This window comes from Equus caballus, chromosome 1 (genome assembly GCF_041296265.1).
Source record: "Equus caballus isolate H_3958 breed thoroughbred chromosome 1, TB-T2T, whole genome shotgun sequence".
Lineage (NCBI taxonomy): Eukaryota > Metazoa > Chordata > Mammalia > Perissodactyla > Equidae > Equus > Equus caballus.
In genome coordinates, this window is record NC_091684.1 from 181975122 (window position 1) to 181996179 (window position 21058).

At 41.1% G+C, this 21058-nt stretch overlaps 1 long non-coding RNA gene across 2 annotated transcripts in view; it reads right to left on the reverse strand.

Moving 5' to 3' along the window:
- Window positions 1-21058, reverse strand: part of LOC138918694 (uncharacterized) — a 91925-nt gene that overhangs the window by 33002 nt on the left and 37865 nt on the right. For both annotated transcript variants that reach the window (XR_011428370.1, XR_011428359.1), the window contains exon 2: window positions 7922-7979. This is a non-coding gene — a long non-coding RNA (uncharacterized lncRNA). The remainder of the gene's footprint in view (window positions 1-7921; window positions 7980-21058) is intronic.

The following is a 21058-nucleotide window of genomic DNA, read 5'->3' on the forward strand; positions in this document are numbered from 1 at the left end:
GACGCATAAAAAACATTTGATAACATTCAACATCCATTCATTATCAGCAAACTAATATAAATAGCATGCCTGAAACTGGTAAAGGACACATACGAAAACCTACAGTTACCATCATACCTAGTGGTGAGAGACTAAATGCTTTCCCTTTAACATGGTCTGTCCTCACTGTTTCCATTCAACAACCATCAAGCAGAGGTCCTAGCTAGAGCAATAATAAGACAGAAAAGGTATCAGATTAAAAAGGAGCAAATATAACAATGTTTATTCACAGATGACAAGATTATCTGCATTGAGAATCCCAAAGAATCTGTAACAAAGAGCTACAAGAATTGAGAGAGGAGTTTAGCAAGGTTGCAAGATACAAGGTCACTATGCAAAAATCAATTGTATATACTAGCCACGAACCATTGGAAACTGAAATTTTAAAACGATATCATTTATAAGCACATTACAAAACATGAAAAATTAAAACTACCATGAGATACTACTACATACCTACTAAAACGACTAAAATTAGTCTGACTGACAACACCACATGCTGTTGAGAACGCAGAGTGACTGGAACTTTCATACTTCGGTTATACCATTTTGCGTTCCTATCAGCACTTTGGAAAACAGTTTGGCAGTTCCTTACAAAGTGTAACATATATTTACCATATGATCCAGAGATCTCATTCCAAGGTATTTACCTAGTAAAAATAAAAACATATGGGGGCCGGCCTGGTGGCACAGTGGTTAAGTTCACACACTCCACTTCAGCAGCCTGGGGTTTGCAGGTTTGGATCCTGGGAGCAGACCTAGCACCACTCATCATTCCACGCTGTGGCGGCATCCCACATAAAATAGAGGAAGCCTGGCACAGATGTTAGTTCAGCGACAATCTTCCTCAAGCGAAAAGAGGAAGATTGACAACAGATGTTAGCTCAGAGCCAATCTTCCTCATAAAAAAAAAAAACCATATGTCCACACAAGGACTTGAAAATGAACGTTCACAGCAGATTTATATATAATACCCAAAATCTGAAAAGAAACCAACTGTCCATCAACTGGTGAATGGATAAGCAAATTGTGATTAACCAAATATTATCAGAATATTATTCAATAATAAAAAGGAATAAACTGATACACACAACAACATGGATGAATCTCAAAAGCATCATGCTAAGTGGAAAAAAAAAAAGTCAGACACGGAAGTCTCATCTTATACGATCCATTTATGTGAGTGTTTGGAAAAGGCAAAACTCCAAGGACAAAACGTCAGATGGGATCAGGGGCTGAGACTAGGGGAGGGGATTGATCACGAAGAGGCGTAAGGGAACTTTTTGGGGTGATGGAAATAGTCCATATCGCAGAGTATTGGTTATACACTGAAATACACTTGTCAAAACCCATTGAACTACAAACTTAAGAAGGGTGCACCTTACTATCAGTAAGTTATACCTCAAAAGAAGGAAGGGGGAGGAAACAAGAGAGGGAGGGAAGAAATGAATGAATGAATACTGAGCCAGACAGCTCACAGGATCTCTTGGAGAGCTGGGGAACCAGGTTTGGAGGCTAAGTAGCCAGCAGCAATGCCCAAAATCATGCTGGGGAGACAACGAGGTAAAGACATCATTGCTGCTGCTGAGCAGAGATACCACAGTTTCCACCAACACCCTGAACCAGTGGACACTGGGCCCTGACCCTCGGGTGCTCGATCCCTGCTGCCTCTAGAAACTGATGGCTCCATCACCAGAAATGAATTTTGCTGGAGCGTCCTGCTTCTTCATGTCACCGTTTAAAGTCTGGAGTGGAGATCTCTGATTGGCAGAATCTAGGTCATGTGGCCATTCCCTAACTGAAAGAGAGCACATGACACTTTCAGCCTCCCCAGTGAGGGCAGACTCTGCATCATGAGGTGGGGAATCCTTCTAACCCAGGAAACGGGTTCCCCGCTGTCTCTCCAGCATAATTCTTTGCTGAGTAGCCAAGAGGAGTAAAAACGTCTACCATACGTCCCACATTGTGACCCTGATTAAGGATTTTAGATGAAGGCCCAGTGCTTATAGGATAAAACCTGAACTCTTCACTTGCATTCAAAGCCTGACCCTGATCTGTTTTCCTCAATGCCTTCTCTTGCCCCACCACCGGACTGGCTCTAATTACTGGAGAACTGTCACTGCCCCTCTCAGGTCCTTCATTTTCATGGCTTTGGGACTCTGCTGGCCCTGAAACGTCCTCCTACCCCATCTCCATCTGAGAAGCTCCTACTCACTTGTCAAAGCCCCCTTTAAGGAAACCTTGCCCAAAGCTACAGGCAACACGAACGGGGCCCTCTCTACACTCTGCTCTACAATAGCAATTAGTAGGAAGGACATTAAGAAGTTCTCGGTGGATGAGAATGGCCTTCCTCCGAAATAAAAGGAGAGAAAGATACACTTTAGAAATAAAATAAAAAACATTTAAAACTCTACTCACATAGTCAAAAGCAACAAATTTTTGATGTTTTCCAGAAATTCTGACCAAACAGATGACCTTTGGCCTAATATCCTTATTCCGGTGTCCTGAAGATTGTCCCTGAACAAATAAGTTAAGACCTATCTGAAAACTCTCACTAAGCCAAGAAACACAAAGAAACGAAACACCCTCAGGTCCCAAAGGAGCCCCAAGCCAGACCCAATCTAAGCCTGAGGCCAAGATGGGAACACAGTACGTAGTTGAAATTTGTTGTGAAATGCTTCTCACTGATAACTAGCAAGGTCAACAATCAGATTGGAGGTCCTAAACTACTCCCTTCAGAACAAACAAACCAAGGAAACAGATCTCACAGATATACCTGGCCTGACACTGAAATGACTGCCTTGGGCTTACTTCTGTCCCCCTTGACTGCCCCAGGCAACATGGAGATGGGGAGGTCCAGGCCAGAGCATTCTGGGGCTGGTGTCCACTGGAAGCCCACAAATTCCTGGTGCGGAGGAAGGGTCCCATTGCTTCCCACGTTTCACGTCCCCACGCTGTGTCACTGGTACCTGGGCTGGGTGAGAACTCACTGACAATCAACTCCACCTAACCTGGCCTCAAATCAGCCTTGTATTCCTCGCTCTGTTTGGACATTCTTCCCTCTACAAAGATCCCTTCACAGTATCTGATTCTGCCCTCCTTGTTTAAGATGGCAGGGTGCCCTTTGCTGTCTTTCATCTCTGCTTTTCCCTCTACAGAAGCCTTTTGAGCACAGAAGCTTTTTGAATCTCTTATTTGTGGACTTTTAAGTTTTCAATTCCATTTTTAAGGCTTCTTGAAGTCTGTAATGAAGTCCCTCACTGCCCAACGCATATTTCATGGCGCCCTCTTTCCAGGTGGGCTGTGATGATGCTAATTTCAACTAACTGACAGGCTGCTCGCAGAAACTGATGGCCAAGAAGCAGTAAGAAAAAGGGAATCGGAAAGAGAAATGGGTTCGACGCCAAAGAGTCAGGGTGGGCACTCAGAGAGACGGAGGGACCAGGTCAGGAGCCGGAGGACCTACTCTGCCACACATGGTCCCAACTTCCACAAAGGGGCGTGGTGGCTGCCTCCCTAGGCCACCCCTGGCTGTCCACCTCGTGTGGGGAGAGCAGCTCTCAGGGGCAAGAGACCATCCAACCGACCCAGCTCCCGACAACCATTCCTAAGAACTTTCAGAGCAGAACTTTTGTTTTTTTGAAAACAACAACATTTTTTTACCACAAGGGAGAAAGGCTGAAGTTATTAGCAAAGGAAAATCCCAGGAGATTTGGGATTGCTTTCCCAAACAACCTCTCCAGGCTTGGGAACACGTCCTGTACCCATTTTGTACCCAGAGAGAAAAACTTTTTATAACCTTACAAAAAAGTTACATAAACAACACTATCCCCTTTGTTGGTTTCTTTTTATAAAAGGATTGTTTTGAAAATAGATAATTTTACTGATCCAGGAGCCAAGAATTGTTGCTGTGTCTCAAGGAGCTGTTGGATGCCCCTTCTGGCAGGACGGTTTGTTTGCCTAAGATTATGCAGCTTGCTGGCCCATAAAAATGAGCTCCCCCGTGCGCTGGGACTGGACAGAGCTGCATCTGCGTGGGGCCGGTTGGCCCCAGATCTCAAGGAGCACCAGGCTGTGCACTACCCTCTCTCTCAGGATGTCATCAAACTGAAGCTCTCCCTTAGTGAGGATTCAAAGGTGGATGCGAGTGGAGGCGTGAGAACGTCTTTACAGGCAAGCTGACCAAGTAAACGGTACACACAAATGGAATTTACAACCCGACAGTGTTAAGAGGCATCAGGCAAAGAGAGAAAAAAGGGGAGAAAAGGTAAACTGCGAGGTAAAACACATCAAGATAGAGCTAGCTGTCTTGAGGCTACTTCCGGTAAAAAGACAAACCAAAGAGGAAACGAAGCAAGCTCCCGGGGAACAGTGGTTTTCAACAGGCACACTCCCCCAGAACCTAGTTAGGTCTACTCTACCTTCCCTCCCCCGTCTCCACCGAGATGTTTCCGACTAACCTGAGGAAATGGTTACAGAATCGATGCTGCTCTGAAGTTCGGTTCCTAGTATGCAAAATAATAGGACATAAGCTAGTGGGGAGGGAACTTGAAGGGTGCGAAAAACATATGCTTTGTGTATGTAAAGCTGCTTAAAATAGAAGTACAGAAACTTCTACAAATGTACACTCCTCGAGCCCATAAACACAAAACGAGTAACTCTGAGAGAGAGGACCAAGGCTATAAGCGTCCTTCAAACAAGAATGCGTCTCGCAGATGCTCTTGGTGAGGCAGCATCTGAAAAAAATTCTCCTCCACAATCCCCAGGCTCTGCGGCTTGAGTTTTCCTCTCTTGAATTATGGCCACTCAGAACAGTAATTTTGATATTAAATGTTCTTCTCCAACAAAAAGATGAAAAGCAAATCTATGAGAAGTTATGTACAGTGTATAATGCCACGCGATGTTTTTAAACCCACACGTTCAAAGTTCAATTTTTCTACGCAATACGACCTCAAAAATAACCAAGTCCTTTCTTTAAATATGGAAACTTCTGGGAGGTAGAGACTGTTCCTTGCTCTGATCCCAAGGTCAATGGCAAAGCCTGGCTCAGAGCAGAGCTCAAGAAATATTAGTAGAATTATCCTTAATCTGAACAAACATACACAAAGTTACAACTATCTACTCCCACTCTCGGGACAATGCCCTTCCTGCAAACACTATCAGCAGAGTAATTTTTTGAGCAGAGGGGAACATTTTTAAATTGGGCAACAACGTTTAAAGAATGAGCTGAGGGTCTGTACTTGTTGATTTACAAAAACACATCGATTTTATTCATTTTGAGCTGAGAATCAGCTTGGGAACATGAGAGGAGGCAGAAATGTGGGCATGTTGCTTCTTGAGAGACCCTGCCAGTCAGCCACTCCTGCACCTCCACACAAGTGCATTCTTTGCTGTTTTTCTTGGAAAACCATGAGAGTGCGTGTGCAGGATGTCTTATCAGCTTCCAGGTGGAGGCAGTGTGCCCGGCCACTTCAAACAGGGAAGCGGGGAAGGGGAGGGACCTGCCCATAATGGGACCCAGGATGCGCCTGCTGGGCGACAGCACTTCCAGATACAATCCCGGATTATTTCCATGTCACCTGGACTTCCCACTGCTCCCTTTAGTTTTTAAAAGATCCTTAGTAAGGCACATAAGGAAGGGTTTTGTTTACCCTTTACGGGAATTAAGTGAGAACCAACAAATAAGTTGCACTTCTCACTCTATCAAAGCTGAGTTAACCCTTTGTGATCACACTGATTGAAACGGAAGAAAAGAAAAACAATCGTCCTCCAGTCTAAAGCAGATGTGCGTTCTGTGAGGATTTCATCCTTACACCGTGTTTAAAGCGCTACTTTATGAAGATCTGAACTCATCCGCCTCTCCCTTTCTCCCTCGTGTTCAGGATGAACGTTTTCTTCCTGTGCCCCTTCCACAGGCAGCAAACTTGCTGGGGAAGGAAGGCACGTTTCTGCCTCTTCCCTGATACTCTCATGTTTGTTTTGGTTCTTATTTCTTCCATCATTGCCACTGATGCTCTGGGATTTCCCTGAGGACTGCTCTTCTGAGCGTATTATTTTTCTGACACCTTTTAAGTGGTGTGCCCTCTCACACTGAGAGAAAATTATTCCTGCAGCCCTTCTCCCGGCAGCTTTAAAATCCACAGCAACCTTCTGAAAACAACACTTTCCTTGATATGTCAATAGAGTAGAATCTAGCAGTCATTCACATACGGTGCTGAATTTTGAGCTGGTGATTCCCGTGTGTGAGTATGGCTGAATTCCACTGTCTTGAGTCTTCAGACCTACTTTGCTATTTTCTGCAGGGTTGCGATGAGCAGCCTCCTTCCAATCCCAGTTTAATGCTCAGAAGGCCCTGAAAGCCATGCTCCTTTCCTCTCTAAAATCCCAGGAAAAAGTCCCCTGGATTAGTTTCTCAGTATCAGTGGTGGAGAAACTTTCTTCAGACTACAAGATAGTTGGGGCAATGTGATCTGTGCTACATAACAGGTGGAGGAAAATGGCAAGGAGTGATATCAAGGCCTTAGGGAAATTTTGGACACAATTTGCAGAACTAGACTTGGAGAGCTACTGACAAAATTTGCTTGTTCATTTGTTCACACATCTAGTCACATATTCTGAGCGCACACTCATTGCCATACATGGTGTTGGGGGCTGAGGAAGAGCTTCTATGATTCATCTGCCAGCAGAAAAATCTTGCCCAGCATCGTCTGATTGCATGTGGGAAACTCAGAGCTCTCTGATTCCATCCGCGCAACTACACTCTGGGGTAATAGATTTTATTTAATAAACACTTTCCGTCTCCCTTGGGACTACAAGTTTGCACGTTTCCAAACACCGACAAAACAGTTTTCTCTTTAACCTAATGAGATTGTCAAGACACTCTGAAATTGCCGTTTTGTTGCCTGTATACAGACTGGAACACAAACAAGGGATCAGGGCCTTTTGGTGCATCAGCTTGGTAATAAGGACTGAAGCCTAAGGCCAACTATGGTCACATAGCACCCAGCTCCTGTGAGGACTTGGCCAGCAACGGCTTCTGGTAACACAGAGCTAAACGACAGTAAACTCTGCTACACAGGCAGTATATTGTCCAGAACACATCGATCATCCAAAAAATATGAAGTCAAATTAAGACAGCCAGAATTCCCTTTGAAAGGCCAGCAGACAGCATGGCGCCAGTATGGTATCAAGCTCCAGACCAATATCAACTTCTATAAATCAGTGGCAGCGTCTAACCTCTCCTGGTGCAGAGTAAAACTTGGACCCACCACAGATGACACATCTGACTTCTTCAGAAGTTCCACTTGTGTCACCTTTCAGCACTCCTGAATACTAAATACCAGGACTGATCCCAAGTCACTTAAGTTCTGGGGTGTGATTGGTCTACCACAATTGAAGCCACATTTGTTAGAGTGTAAGTCCGTGGACTGGACAGCCACAACACAAAACCATGCCAGGAGCAACCTTTGGAGAGTTATTGGCTGGGAGAGGACACGAGGAAGCTTTCTGAGTGGTGTTTACAGAATTGATACACACACACACACACACACACACATACACACACGTGCAATTTCTAACCAGCACAGTATCAATTTCACATTAATTGCTTCTTAGAGAACTAAAAAGTTTCAGTTGGGTTTCTTGGTAGTTTTCTTTGGGTGGTGGACACATCTTAATCTCTCACTCTGCTACCTACCATCTTTCTACTAAATACCTCCCCAGCCTCCCCCTCGCCACCTCACTGAAACAGCTGATGAGTGAAAGCAAAGACTGAGCCAAACCAACCAGGGTATTATGAAATCATGTGGACAAGAGCTTAAGAGCATATCTCTGCTATATGATTTTTCCCCTTGAGGAAACTGGAAAATAGTCATGCACTTACTGTAACGGAGTAAGAAGTCTTTTCCAAGTTCCCAGGTCTTCACTCAAAGGCTCTTCTGCTAGATAAGGGCAAAGGAAAGAGATTTAAAGCTAAGCCAGGCTAAACTACTTTACCCATAAGGCATTCCCAGTAAAGCCTGCAACCTCTGACAGTGAGTTGTAAGTTACAAATTAGGAAATTAATGACTTTCACCTGTTTTTCTAGGGGGAAAAGAAAGCACACTGATTAAGACATAATGCCTGATTGTATTCAGGTGCTCTGTTTAGGAATCACAGTCCTTAACCAAAAAGTGAACGGGATTTATTTATTTTTTAAACATTCCCACAGAGTGAAGTTCAGTACAGGAAAGAGATGGGGAAAATGGAAAAACAAGTTCACAAGTTTGCTGCTTTCAATTTGCACTGAATTCATAATTTTGAAAAACCCATGTATGAGGTTTCATTAGATAAAAGCTAAAATGATAGCAAAGTTAATACATAAGTTCACAGTGAAAAAGTCCAAAGGTAATGGTGACTGTAAATTCCATTAGAGCTCATCTAGTTCATTCACTCCAACTTTACAGATGAAAAGAACAGAAGTCATATCTATGGATTAGCACAAACCACAGGCAATGCAGTGCCGTTGTCAGGCAAACACAGCAAGCCTAACGCTGCCCAAAACCCAGGGACCTCTGAAACAGCTTCCCCACTACACTGTCTTTGCCATCTTTCCAAAGCTACATCTGCTTTGTGGAAGACTTGAAGATGGTCCAGGAAGAGAACAAAAGTTCCTGGAAGAATGGAAGGAGGGGCCACAAAGAAAGACGAGAAACAAATGGAAGTAGAGCAAACAAAAGGAATGCCGATGATGCTGGGTAATGGTTTCTCTGACGTCCCAACAGCTAAAGATGTGCCTCTCTATGCATGTAAGGAACTTTGTAACCATCTTACCTGCATACAAGTGTATACTTCTGCAGCATTAAATACATTCACATTGTTGTGCTATCATCACTACCATCCATCCACAGACTCTTTTCATCTTGCAAAATTGAAACTCTGTATCCGTTAAACAGTAACTCCCTAATGCCGCCTCCTCCCAGGCCTTGGAACCACCATTCTACTTTTTGTTCTACTGCGTTTGACTACTGAAGTTACCTCACATAAGTGGAATCATATAGTATTTGTCCTTTTGTGACTAGCTTATTTCGCTTAGCATAATGTCCTCAAGCTAACGGATTATTTTTAAGAAGGCGTTTAACAAGTATTAGCTGAGGATGCTGACCAGCTGTTTTCCATCTTCCATAGGAACGGAGAAAATGAGTTTAAAGGGCAAGGGTAGAAAAAGCTGTTAGATGCTGGAATATAAACTCTTTTAAAGAAAAGACTATGCCTTTTCTTTAGCACTTAAAGAAGTGCTATAAACAACGTGTTAACACACATTCAGTTGACTTATTTCCTTATGATAAGATCTCAAAATTATGAAAGCCCTAATGGAGCCTCTGATTGTAATGATGTGGGAACTACTAAAGAAATAGAACATATTGCCCTTTTCCTTGAAAAACACAATTTACTCTAGGAAACAATATACCTTTCTTCAAGTTCTTATGGTACTTACCATTTTTACTACAAACCAGGGATGGCAAATAGCTTTCAACTCAAACGCCAACTCTTATAAACTGTCAGAGGCTGCCTGAAGCCCTGTGAGCGATTCTGAGCGCAAGATGGGGCACAGAAAAGACACTGTGATGAGCTATTGTTGTTTGTCGTGGGTCAAGAAGGGACAGACAAGGGCAAGAATGTCATATTCTGGCCATTCCTGTCAAAACTCTTGTACTTTGTCAAGCATTATTGATTGCTTAACACCAATCCCTATGTTTCCTGTTTGTCCCTCCAGCTAAAATGAGCTTCAGAATAGTCACCAGTACTGTGTCTTCTACTTATTTAGCATTCCCACAAAATAGCACAGTGTTAGGAACTGTATAAATACACAATAACGTGACAAGAAATAGAGAGAAGGCTTCTGGGAAGGTGGCAGAGTAGAAGCACCAGGAACCTGTCTCCCAACCTGGACGACAACTGCACTGGCAGAGCGTGTCTGACGTATCTATTTTGGAATTCTGGAGTCTATGGAAGACTTGCAACTTTCAGGGAAAGACTTAGATGGTAAATCGCAGTTCATTTCAGTCCATTTCAGCTCTTATCACAGTAGCAGCTACCAATCTCCCATCCTCAGCCTGTGACCAGCAGCTGCACGTTTTCCTGGAGCAGACTACACACAGCTTACAGGAGTTAGGATCCCTGTCCTCCAAATATGAGGGATCTGTGCTCTGATCGCTGATTACTGATTGCTGCTTTGATCACAGAAGCGCAGACAAAGAGGCCGGCAGCCCTCGTTGTCCCTTTGTTGCAAGCCCCCTCCCTGTGGCTACAGTAACTCCCAGGGGAGTTAAAGGGCCAGCGTCCTTCCCTCACCTCTCTCATTTTTCTCTTTTAACCCTTTTGGGAGGCAGACTAAAGACTAAGATATTCAAAAATAACTGCATATATGGGGAAATTAGAAAATGACCACACATGCCCAGGGAAAGGCTCGGAAAAGATGTGAGAAGACCTTAAGAGAGAGAGAGAGAGAAAGGGGCTGAGAGATATTGAAGAAATAATGACTGAAAATTTCCCAAATTTCATGAAAGATATGAATATAAACATTCAAGAATCTCAATGGACTCCAAGTCAATGGACTCAAAAAAACATACTGAGACACATTATAACCCAACTTTTGAGAGTCCAAGAGAGAATCTTGAAAGCAGGAAGAGAAGAGCATGCATCACTTTCAAGGGATCCTCAATAGATTATAAGATTTCTCATCAGAAACTTTGGAGGACAGAAGACAGTGAACCAATACATTCAAAGTGCTAAAGGAAAAAAACTCAACCAAGAATTCTACCTCTGGCAAAACTGCCCCTCAAAAGTAAGGGAGAAATTAAGACATTCCCAGATAAACAAAAGCTAAGGGAGTTTGTTACCCCTACACTTGCTCTGAAAGAAATGCTCAATGGAGTCCTGCAGGGTGAAATGAAAGGATGGTAGACACTAACTCAAAGCCATGCAAAGAAATGAAGATCTCAATAAGGGTAAATACACGAGCAGTTATAAAAACTAGGATTTTGCAATAACTTGTGTAACTCTACTTTTTGTTTTCTACGTGGTTTAAGAAACATACATTTTGGAGCCAGCCCTGATGGCCTAGTGGTTAAAGTTTGGTGTGCTCTGCTTTGGCGGCCTAGGTTTGGTTCCCAGCTGTGGAACTACACCACTCATCTCCCAGTAGCTGTGCTGTGGCAGCAGCTCACACAGAAGAACCAGAAGAACTTACAACTATACACAACTATGTACTGGGGCTTTGGTGGGGGGGCGGCGTGGACAAAAAAAAGGAGGAGACTGGCATAGATCTTAGCTTAGGGTGAATCTTCCCCTGCAAAAAAAAAAAAGAGAGAGAGAGAGAGACATACATTTTTAAAAACTTATTTGTCCAAAAGCTGGTATTATTATAACTTTGGTTTGTAACTCCACATTTTGTTTTCTGCATATTTTAAGAGACTAATGTATTTAAAAGAATTGTTATTTTATGTTTTGGGGCACACAATGTATAGAGATGTAACTTTGTGACATCAATAACAGAAAGAGGTGGGGAACTGTAAAGGAGCAGGGTTCTTTGTTATTGAAGTGAAGCTGAAATTCAAATTAGAGTCTTATAACTTCAGGAAGTTAAATGCAACCTTCATGGTAACCACAAAGAAAATATTTATAGAATATACACAAAAGTAACTGAGATAGAAACTTAAATATTTCATTACAAAGAGATAAACTCAACACAAAAAGAGACAGTAATGCAGGAAATGAGAGACAAAAAAGTTCTAGGCATATAGAAAACAAATAGCAGAAGACAAAAATAAGTTCCTCCTTATCAAGAATTACTTTAGGGGCCGGCTCCGTGGCCGAGTGGTTAAGTTCGCACGCTCCACTGTGGCGGCCCAGGGTTCGGATCCTGGGTGCGGACATGGCACCGCTCGTAAGGCCACATTGAGGCGGTGTCCCACATCCCACAGCTAGAAGGACCTGCAACTAAGATATACAACTATGTACGGGGGGGTGGGGGGGGGCGGGTTTGGGGAGATAAAGCAGAAAAAAAAAAAAGATTGGCAATAGTTGTTAGCCCAGGTGTCAATCTTTAAAAAAAAAAAAAAGAATTACTTTAAATGTAAATGAATTAAATGCTCCAATCAAAAGACAGATTGTCAGAATGTATAAAAACACATGATCCAACTATACGCTGTCTACACGAGACTGATTTGAGATCCAAAGACACAAGCAGATTGAAAGTAAAAGAAAAGGACAAAAATATTCCATGCAAATAGTAACCAAAAGAGAGCAGAGGTGGCTATACTAATCTTAGACAAAATAGACTTTAAATCTAAAAAGTTTACATGAGGTAAAGAAGGATATTATATATTAATAAAAGTTTCAATACAGCAAGAAGATATAATAATTATAAACACTTATGCACCTAATGAAAGACCAAATAGGATTTATTCCAAGAATGCAAGGATGGTTCAACATATGAAAATTGATCACATTAACAGAATGAAGGGAAAAAACCCATATGATCATCTCAGTTGATGCAGAAAAAGCATTTGACAAGATTCAACATACTTTCATGATAAAAAACATTCAACAAACTAGGAACAGAAGGAAACTCCCTCAACATAATAAAAGCCATATATGAACACCCACGGCAAACATCATACTCAATGGTGAAACACTGACAGCTTGCCCTTTAAGGTCAGGAACAAGACAAAGATGCCTGCTTTCACCACTGCTGTTCAGCATAGTACTGGAAGTTCTAGCCAGAGCAACTAGGCAAGAAAAATAAATAAAATGCATCCAAACTGGAAAGAAAGAAGTGAAATTATCTCTGTTTGCAGATGATAGTGTCTTATATATAGAAAACCCTGAAAATAACACACATACACACACACAAAACACACAAAAACTGTTAGGGCTAATAAATGAATTCAGCAAAGTGGCAGGATACAGAGTCAACTGACAAAAATCAGTTGCATTTCTATACACTAACAATGAACAATCTGAAAAGAAAATTATAAAAACAATCCCATTTACAACAGCATGAAAAAAATAAAATACTTAGGAATTAACCTAAGCAAAGAGGCGAAACACTTATACAACGAAAATTACAAAGCATTGCTAAAATAAATTAGAGAAGATATAAATAGATGGAAACACATCCCATGTTTATAGACTTAATATTGTTAAGATGTCAATATCACCCAAAACAATCTACACACTCAGTGCAATCTCTGTCAAAATCCCATGGCATTTTTCTCAGAAATAGAGAAACCCACCTAAAATTCATGTGAAATCTCAAAGGGCCCTGAATAACAAAATAATCTTGAAAAAGAAGAAAAAAGCTGGAAGACCCACACTTCCTGACTTCAAAATTACTGAAAGCTGTAGTAATCAAAACAGTGTAGTGCTGGCATAAAGACAGGCATATCGATCAGTAGAATAGAATAGAGAGCCCAGAAATAAACCCTCACATATATGGCCAAATAATGACAAAGGTGCCAAGACAATTTAATGGGGAAAGGACGTTCTTTTCAACAAATGGTACTGGGAAAACCGGGAATCCACATGCAAAAGAATGAAGTTGGACCCTTTACCTAACACCAAATACAAAAAATTAACTCAAAATGGATTAAAGACCTAAATGAAAGACCTAAAATTATAAAACTCTTGGAAAGAAAACGTAGGGCAAACCTTCATGACATTGAATTTGGCAATAATTTCTTGGATATGACACCAACGACACAGGCAACAAAAGAAAAAATAAACAAATTGGACTTCATGAAAATTTTTAAATGTTGTGCATGAAAAGACAGTATCAATAGAATAAAAACACAACCCACAGAATTGGAGAAAATATTTGCAAATCACACATCTGATAAGGAATTAATATTCAGAATATATAGCAAACTCCTAAAACTCAACAACAACAAAAACAACCCAATTCAAAAATGGACAAAAAGACTTGAACAGACACTTCTCCAAAGAATATACACAAATGGCCAATTAGTACATGAAAAGATGCTCAATATCACTAATTATTAGGGAAATGTAAATCAAAACTACAGTGAGATACCACCTCACACCCATTAGGATGGGTACTGTCAGAACAACAGAAAATAACAAGGATTGACAAGGATGTGGAGAAACTGGAACTCTTGTGCACTGTTGGTAGGAATGTAAAATAGTCCAGCCACCGTGGAAAACAGAACAGCAGTTCTTCAAAAAATTAAAGATAGAATTACCACGTGACCCAGCAATTCCACTTCTGGGTAGATACTCCAAAGAACTGAAAGCAGAGTCTTGAAGAGATCCTGGTACACCCATGTGCATAGCAGCATTATTCACAGTAGCTAAAATATGGGAGCAACCCAAGTGTCCGTAAAGCAAAATATGGTATACATATACATTGAAATGTCATTCAGCCTTAAAAAAGAAGGAACTTCTGAAGCATGCTACAACATAAATGAACCTTGAGAACATTATGCTAAGTGAAATAAGCCAGTCACAAAAAGAGAAATATTGTAACACTTAGAGCATTAAAATCATCGAGACAGAAAGTACAATGATGGTTGCCAGGCACTGAGAAGAGGGGAGTTATTGTTTAAGGGATATAGAGTTTCTGTTTTACAAGATGAAAAGTTATGGAGATGGATGGTGGTGACGTTGTACAACATTATGAATGTATTTCATACCACTGAACTGTACTTAAAAATTACTATGATGGTACAGTTTATGTTACGTGCATTTTACCATAATTTAAAAAATTACAGATAAATCACATTTTATTTATCCATCATTTGTCCAGTTAATGGGCATTTGGGCTGTTTTCATGTTTTTGACTGTGATAAATGATGCTGCTATTAAAATTTGTGTCCAAGTTTTTGTGTGGACGTATGTTTTCGTTTCACTTGGGCATATACCTAAGAGTGGACTGGTTGGGTCATACTGTAATTCTGTGTTTAACCTTTGAGAAACTGCTAGACTGGTTTCCAAAGAGGCTGCACCATTTTATAGTTCCACCAGCAGTGTACGAGAGTTCCAATTTCTCCACATCCCCAACACTTGTCACACTATTGTCTGTCTTTTTCATTATAGCCAGGCTTGTGGGTATGAAGTGGCATCTCATTGGAGTTTTGATTTGCATTTCCTGATGGTTAATGGTGCTGAGTATTTACCAGTGCTCCTTTAATCCCAGTGAAGTACGGACAGGATCTCAGAGATTTGAGAGAAAACAATCTGCAAATGGCCCATTGGCAGGTTGCTGTGGGAGCACATTTACCTGTGCCTTCAGGGGCTTCCCAAGACGGGCACACAGTGAAGGCAAGTGGACTCACTCATCTCCTTCAGCCCCTGTGACCTCATCAATTTGGGTTCCAGGTCATCACTTCTGATCTAATACACGAATTGGTCACACGTTGCTACATATTACATCCCTTACACCCTGCTCAAAATGATAAAAATGAAAAAGACAAGAAGAAGGTTTGGCACTTTAGAAAGACACTCCATAGGAATTCATAACTTGATTTGAAAAAATGGGTGTAAAACTGAATTTTTGTAGAAATCTTGAATCATAGATCAATCAAAAGACTCTCTTCATGGTCACTAGTAAACAAAGAAAATTCTTTTCCTATTTCTGTAGACAGGGGTCGGCAAGCTTTTCCTGTAAAAAGCTGGCTGGTGAATATTTGTAAGTTTGTGAATCATAGGGTTTCTGTTTTAACTACTCAACGTGGCAGTTGTAGCGCAAAAGTGGTGATAGACACCATACAAACAAGTGGGTGTCGTTGCATTCTAATAAAACTTTATTTATAAAAACAGGTGTTGGGCAAAGTTTGCAGATCCCTGAGGTAGAAGAAAAGAGGTATTCTTGGGAAGTTCTGCTTCTATAGTAACTTTGAGAATGAGCAAGTGAGGATGCTTTCTTATTTTTCCCACACAGACGTTTTACAACAGGACTGGGCTTCTCACTACCCTGGGTGGGTCAACTGATTGATTTTGCAGAGGTTGTCTGTCTCCTTCCTTATTTTATTTTTTTCTTGCTAGGAGGGCATCTCTGAGGCATTTAAAACTAGATGAGACAGGATTTCAGAGTCACCTTTAGGAACAATGTATTCTCATTATTGACTACTTCTGATTTTTTAAGTCTGAGATCACAGAAATATTTATTTAATTATTCCATCAGTTGCACCCATTATTTTTCACCAGTTTAAAGTATTTCATGTGCTTCTCTTATGTCTATTACCATGAAAGAGCCCATAAAATAATGCTAGTTTTTTTTTTTTTTTTTGAGGAAGATTAGCCCTGAGCTAACATCCACTGCCAATCTTCCTCCTTTTGCTGAGGAAAACCGGCCCTGAAAAACATCTGTGTTGAACCTTCTCTATTTCATATGTGGGATGCTGCCACAGCATGGCTTGATAGGCAGTGCTAGGTCCACACCCGGGATCCGAACCAGTGAACCCCAGGGCTGCCAAAGCAGAGCACACAAACTCAACTGCTAAGCCACCGGGCCAGCCCCAAAATAATGCTATTTTTTGATAGTCATAATAAAACAGACAACTAGGGAAAAACTCCTTTATACCTCATTTCTATGTCTAGATTTCTACAGCTATTGTCTTTAAAAATACTCTTTAAGCAGCTTAACTGAATCAAAATTTAGAGTAAGGTAGAAGCATGAAGTAAATAAGCTTTGGGGCTGAGAGGCTAGGCTGGCATGTGGATTTGAGGAAATTCTGAACCACGTCTGTGATCTTCTCTAAGATCCTTCCTAGCTACATGACCTAGTAAATTTTCCTTGGGCTTAAGCTAGCTGAGATGCATTTCTGTCACTTGCAGCTTAAAGGGTCCTAGCTAATACAGAGGACTTCATATTGATGTTGAGATTTGAAGGAGGGACCAGGATCCAGGCAGAGAGAAAAGCAGATGCAAGGTACGGATCATGGAAGAATATGAGAAAACTGTGTGTTCTAGGAATGGCAAGGACCTTAGTATTGCTGGAGACTAAAGTAGAAAGGGATAGAGGTAGGAGATGAGGCTAGATACACAGACCACATCACAAAGGGCCTTCCATGCTCTTCTAAGGTGTTCAGATTTTATCCTGTAGGTGATGAGAAGCCATTAAAGAATTTTGAGGAAGGGATCAATATGAACAGATTGGTGGGCTAGGACATTCGTTCTAATGGTGGCATAAAGGAACCAGAACGGAGGCAAGATCACCAGTTCTAGCTCAGTTGCAGCTGTCCAGGTGAGAGATGATGAAAGCCTGAGCTAGGACACTGGCAGTGGTAAAGGAGAGAAGGAAAAATATACGAAATATATCAAGGAGGAATAATTGACAGCGATAAAGAGTGACCAGATGTGGAGAATACGAGAACAGGGAGGAGGTTAACTCCCAGGTTCCTGACTTAGACAGCTGTATGGATGAGGGTGCTGATCATCAAGATAGGAAATAAGACGTGTGTGTGTGCAGGGATAGATGTGGGGAGTGGGGACAATGGGAAGGAGGGTGATGAGGTTAATTTTGGACGTATTGAAATAGAGGTACATGGGAGTTATTCAGTTGGCCCATGTGGGAGGCAGTTGGATAATCAAATATAAATCATCATTGTTGAAGAGAATGCTCAGAAAGAGTTTGGAGGGCTGGCCTGATGGTGCAGCAGTTAAGTTCACATATTCTGCTGTGGCGGCCTGGGGTTTGCTGGTTCAGATCCCAGGTGCAGACCTACACACTGCTTGTCAAGCCATGCTGTGGCAGGCGTCCCACATATAAAGTAGAGGAAGATCAGCATGGATGTTAGTTCAGGGCCAGTCTTCCTCAGCAAAAAGAGGAGGATTGGCAGCAGATGTTAGCTCAGGGCTAATCTTCCTCAAAAAAAAAAAAAAAAAAAGAGTTTGTATCATGAGGCACAACCCTTTAAATTGTAGCCAGAAGGAGCAGCCAGAGAGGGAAGAGAAATAACCAAGGAGAACGTAAGTAACCAAAATCTGGAGTGAAATAATTCTGAGGATGGAGAGTTAAGGGTATCTGATACTTTAGAGGACAGGCTTTGTAAGAGCTGAAAAATGTGAACTGAATTTGGCCACTAATGGATAACTGGTGATCAGTGCAAAAAAGAGTTTCAAGAAGCTTCATGAAGGAAAGGGCCAGACTGCAGAGCTCAGAAGAGGGAGCAGGAGACAAGGACCTTCAGGTAGCCATTTGAGACCACTCTCTGTTTCACTGTGAGGGATGAGAGAAAAAAATAGCCTAGAAGTTGGGAGAACCCAGGCCTACAAATGGCAGTTGTTTTTCACTTATGGAAGAGATGAAGCATGTTCATGCGCTACAGGGAAGGAGTCACTGAAGAAGGAAAGGATGAAGATAAAGGAAAGAGGAGGAATATTGATGGAGCAAGGACCAAAAGGATGGAGTGGAGGTTGGGATCCAGAGAAGAGGTAAATGGATAAGTAATGGATGAGGTAATTGCCTTGGTACCTGTTTATTTTTTTCCAAAAATTGCTGTTTATTCAGCACTAAAAAGGAATGAAGTAGTGAGACATGCTATACTGTGGATGAAACACGAAACATTATGCTAAGCGAAAGAAGTGACGAAGACTCTCCTTGACCAAACTTTAGTCAGGCTCCTCTAGGCCCTTTTCTTGGCTAGGCCTCATCCTTGGGCCTCGTGCTCAGGCCTGCAGAGCCCAGTTTTAGAAAGAATCTTGCTGAGTCATTTTAGCAAGAATTCCCATCCTCAATATCTAATCAAATTCCTCATCCCCCACAATCCCCCAGGTAACACCTGGTCATCTTGGCCTGCCTCCAGCGAGAATTGTATTAGTTCAGTTTAGTAAGAAATCCCCCTACCCTTGATGTCTCCTCTTAGTAATTTTCCATCCACTGACTTGCCCCCACCCCTTCACCACCACAATCTGCTCCTTGGCTATAAATGCCACTTGTCCATGCTGTATTCAGGATTGAACCCAATTCTATACTGAGATCTCCTCTATTACAATAGTTCCCAAATAAAGGCTGTTTTAACCACTTTAACTACTGTCCAGCTCTGGTTTTCTTTAAGAGAAGCCAGTCACAAAAGATTACATATTATGTGATTCCACTTATATGAAGTATCCAAAATAGGCAAATCTATAGAGACAAGAGTAGAGAAGTTATTGCCAAGGGAAAGGAGACTTGGGAGGTAATGGAGAGTCTGCGAATGGGTACAGAGTTTCTTTTTGGGGTGATGAAAATATTCTGAAATAGATTGTGGTGATGGTTGCTTAACTCTGTGCCTATATTAAAAACCATTTGGTATGTATTTCATATCTTAATAAAACTCAAAAAAAACCATTGCTTATATTCTTTGGACTATGGAAAAGAAAGGAAATTCAAGTATTTTATTTAAGAACAAGATTTTTAGGATTTTTAAAAATTAAAATAGGACAATATATTACAGTGCATGTTATGTTTTCAAAAAGTAGTAAGTAGTATTAAAAATATATTCTACAGAGTGTTATAGACTACAAAATATTTTCAGACTTTATCCGATTGTGACAACTAATAATTACAACTTCTGTTTTTGAGCACGTCCTATAGATCAGGCAACATACTGGGTGCTTTGCATACATTATCTTTTCCAACAGCCCTGAGCCCCACAATTGGTAATGATTATTCCTACTTTACAAATGAAGGAACAGGCAGAAAAGGTAAGTGGCTTGCCCATAACTAATAAGTTGTAGAACCCAAGCTTAAAATCAACTTCCCCTCTCTAAATCTCATTCTGCACCCTCTGAATCAGTATTTTTGGAGGTATAGGGAAAAAATGTGTTGACGCCAAAATTCAAGTGTCTAATCTCCACCTATTTACTGAAGCTAGAAATTAGATCATACTTAGCATGTGGCCTGGCATAAAATAAGCATTCAATAAATATCAGTCATCAGTTATTATTTTCCAAACTCAGTGACCTTTTTGCCTCATTCATCTTTTCTGAACGTTTTACAGATTTCGGCACTAGTAATTATGCTCCTCCTTCCTAAAACTTCATGTTCTCTGGGGTCCCACGACACTCTGTTTTCCTGGTTATCTTCTTACCACTCTGACAGCTCTTCAGTTTCTTACATATGGCACCAAAAGCATGATCCATAAAGAAAAAAATGAAAAATTGGATTTTATCAAAATTATACGTTTGTTCTTCAAAAGATACCATTAAGAAAATGAAAAGGTTGAGAAAAAAATGTTTGCAAATCCTCTATCTCATAAAGGATGTGTAACCAGTACGTTTGTGTGTGTGTATATATGTATATATACGCGCTTAAAATTCAATAAGAAGGCAAACAACCCAATTAACAAATGGGCAAGTGGTTTAAAATGACACTCCAACAAAGACATATGAATAGCTAATAAGCATATGAAAAGATGCTCAACATCATTTGTCATTAGGAAAATGTAAATTAAAACCACAATGAAGTACTGTTACTAGAATGGCTATAAAGGAGACAATCGCGACTGTCAGGAGGGTTGTGGAGAACGTGCCTACACTGCTGGTGGGAACGTAAAATGGTCCAGGCGGCTTTGGAAAACAGTTTGTCAGTTTCTTACAAAGTTAAGCACAAACTTACCATATCACCCAGCCATTCATCTCCTAGGTATTCACCCCAGAGAAATAAAATCATATGTCCACACAAAGACTTTTACACAATGATTATGGCAGCATTATTCAGAAGAGCCCCAAAGTGGAAATAATCTAAACATCTATCAACTGTAAATGGATGGACACAATGTGGTGGACAACGGAACGCTATTCAACAATATAAAGGAGCCGACTACTGATATAGGCAACAACACAGAGGAGCCGCAAAACACTATGTTAAGTGAAAGAAGCCGGATATTTCATTTATATGATTCCATTTACATGAAATTTCTAGAAAAGGCCAAAATAGAGACCGAAAGCAGATGAGTGGTTGCCTGGGGCTGGAAGTAGGAGCACAGACTGACTGCAGGTGGGTTTGAGGGCACCCCTTGAGATGACGGAAATGATA